Consider the following 3324-nt stretch of genomic DNA (forward strand, 5'->3'; position numbering starts at 1 on the left):
ATTGAGCACTGATATAGCCGCAGCAATATTATATACAAACCAAGGCACAAAAATGGTAGCAGCACGGAAATTAGTGGAGAAGAAGAACCCGAGCCCGCAGTCGATGATGACGGAGTCGACGTTCCACCGCCTGACTATGACGAGGTACGTATAGCAATAACACGGCTGAAAAACAACAAAGATGCTGGAGCTGACAGCCTGCCAGCTGAGCTATTCAAGTACGGCGCCGAGGAGTAGATAAGGTGCATGCATCAACTCCTGTGCAGAATATGGTCAAATGAACGCATACCCGACGACTGGAATTTAAGTGTGCTCTGCCCATTCCACAAGAAAGGTGACCCCGCCATTCGCTCCAACTACCGCGGGATCAGCCTTCTAAGCATAGGTTACAAGGTCTTATCGAGCGTATTGTGTGAAAGACTGAAGCCCACCGTCAATGAACTGATTGGGCCTTATCAGTGTGACTTTAGAATTGGCAAATCCACCATAGACCAGGTATTCACAATACGCCAAATCTTGGTAAAGACCCGCGAGAAAAGGATCGACACTCACCACCTATTTCTCGACATTAAAGCCGCTTTTGACAGCACTAAAAGAAATTGCCTATACGCCGCTATGTCTGAATTTGGCATCCCCTCAAAACTCATACGGTTTTGTAAAATGACGTTGAGGAATACCACCAGCTCCGCCAGAATTGGAAAAGACCTCTCCGAGCCGTTCGCCACCAAACGGGGTTTCATGTGACTTCTTTAATCTGATGTTGGAGAAGATAATAAGAGCTGCAGAACTAAACCGCTCAGGAACAATTTACTACAAGAGCGTGCAATTGCTGGCTTATGCCGATGACATCGACATCATCGGTAACAAAAACCGCGAAGTCTGTTCTGCCTTTTCCAAGTTGGATAGGGAAGCAAAGCGAATGGGTCTGGTGGTAAACGAGCAGAAGACGAAGTATCTCCTGTCATCAAACAAACAGTCAGCACATTCTCGCCTTGGCACCCACGTCACTGTTGACAGTTACATTTTCGAGAAAGTGTAGAATTTGGTTTACTTGGCAACCAGCATTAACACCGATAATAATGACAGCATTGAAATCCAACGCAGAATCACTCTTGCCAACAAGTGCTACTTTGGACTGAGTAGGCAATTCAGTATTTAATTCCTCTCTCGACGTACGAAAACCACGCTCTATAAGTCACTCATCATGCCCGTGCTGGTATATGACGCAGAAGCATAGACAATGACAACATCCGATGAGGGGGCTCTTGGAGTGTTTGAGAGAAAGATTTTGCGGAAGATTTACGGGCCTTTACGCGTTGGCGACGGTATATGTTTTTTTTTGTTAATAAAAATTATCCAGAGATAGTTTCTATTAAAAAATGGAAGGATTGTAAAGGTACATTATTTAGCTTAGTTTAGGAATTTTTAAAGAAAAGAAAAACTCCCTTGATTCGCAGACTTTCGCATTCGATTAGACAACTAATGATGTCAAAATAGAGATGCTTCGTTTATCTTTCAGTTTATGTACATAATTTTCCTGAGTATTTACATTTTCAAGTCAGAAATACAAAAAAAAAAACAAAAAAATTTAATTTTTTTTTTAGTAAATTACCTTTTTTGAAGAAAATTGCATAATTAATGCTACAGAAATTTATTTTATTTAGAAAGTACAAGTTATTACGCTATATAGAAAGGTTTGTTATAGTGCAAAATTTAACGAAAGTAGTGGTAAAAATCGAAGTTGTATATATATATATATTTTTTTTAATAGCGTTTACCAAAAAATTTGTTTTAAAAATGGTTATAGTCAACATGTCGTAAAAAAAACCATTACAATTATATTTGAATTGGCATCAATACTTTTCTAATCGGTCAAGTAGTTTCCGAGATATTACACATTAAAATTAGGAAAGGTGAAGTTTAACCTGTTATATTTTCTTGGGTTTTTTGCTTGCCGCAGATAATTTGCGTGTGGGTGAAATCAGCGTGAGGAGTTCTATCGATCTGCATTTTTGTTTGTTTTTGTAGCTAAACGGTCCATATTGTAGCTAGAATCAGCTGTTCGCATGGCAAACAAAATCAAAATTGCCAGCATGTTGGCAAATACATTTTGGTTGTCAAATGCTGCCACATCAGCGGCGAGGGCCGTTTTCATTTGGATGTCATTTTATATGACCGAGCGTGGTGACTTATGACAACAAACGCAAATGACACCAGATGACAACCTGTTTTCATTATTTTGACAACATTTGACGTTAAATATGACCTAATGAAAACCAGGCTTTAAAAACACTTCTTTTATTGACGCGTACGTTATCGCCTTGTTTTGACCGGATATTTTCCACACCAAAGTTTCGAGGCTGCTTATATTTTTCTCAAACATAGTACCCTTGGGTTGCAACATAATCGTAATCTTGTTTTTCAGTAACTTCTATTTTTGAGAGATTTATGTTACTCCATAAGCGTACGAATGTCGCGTACGGCTGCATGGAAACACCCATATGTCATTTTGTTTGCCGTTATCGCCTTGATTCAGAAATAGTGCTGTACTGGTTGAAAAAGCACCCGGCCACTCTGTCTACTTTTGTCGCAAATAGGGTAGCTGAAATCCAGGAAAACGCAGTCAATGTTGTTTGGAGACATGTACCGACTAAAGAGAATCCTGCAGACTTAGCCTCACACGGATCTGATATTGACCAATTACTGCAACCTTTGTGAGTTGAAGGCCCAAGTTTCCTGGTAAAAGAATCGAGAAATTGGCCTCAAAACAAAAAATTTGAGCTCGACGAATCCAACACAAAATTAGAGCTAAAAAAGGCGAAAACCATACTAAACCTTGCAGTACAAGAGAAAATAATTTTAAAAATAATTGACTCTTAACAAAATTGTACGAATTGTAACACATATTTACAGATTTATAAAGCCGTTCATAAATACAAGGGGTACAGATATAACCGCCAAAGAATATAATTGGGCGTTCTTAAAAACAGTGGAAACCGTTCAGAAATCTGAATTTGCGGACATACTCGAGCAAATGAGGAAAGGCAACTATCCACCGGCAAATATTCAACGATTAAACCCATTCATACAAGAGCACACGGAACAAACCCGAAATTTATCTCTGCTGCGCGTTGGAGGCCGTTTAAAACACTCAGACTTTCCAGAAGACATAAAATTTCCGTTGCTTTTGCCAAAATCCTCTAAATTCGTACGTAAATATGTTGAGCACTTGCACCAATCCAACTGCGATGCAGGTCCAAAGGTTCTAGTTGGCTTACCATAAAATAAGAGGCCGACCGCCTTACAAATCTTACGTTGCCATTT

General features: G+C 39.4%; 1 protein-coding gene across 1 annotated transcript in view; it reads left to right on the forward strand.

Annotated features, from left to right (window-relative positions):
- The window catches only part of LOC118736094, a 32270-nt gene that overhangs the window by 27878 nt on the left and 1068 nt on the right, over positions 1-3324 (forward strand). The gene's annotated exons all lie outside the window — the stretch shown is intronic.

Source organism: Rhagoletis pomonella, unplaced genomic scaffold, assembly GCF_013731165.1.
Source record: "Rhagoletis pomonella isolate Grant_MI unplaced genomic scaffold, Rhpom_1.0 Rhpom_scaffold_00003, whole genome shotgun sequence".
NCBI lineage: Eukaryota > Metazoa > Arthropoda > Insecta > Diptera > Tephritidae > Rhagoletis > Rhagoletis pomonella.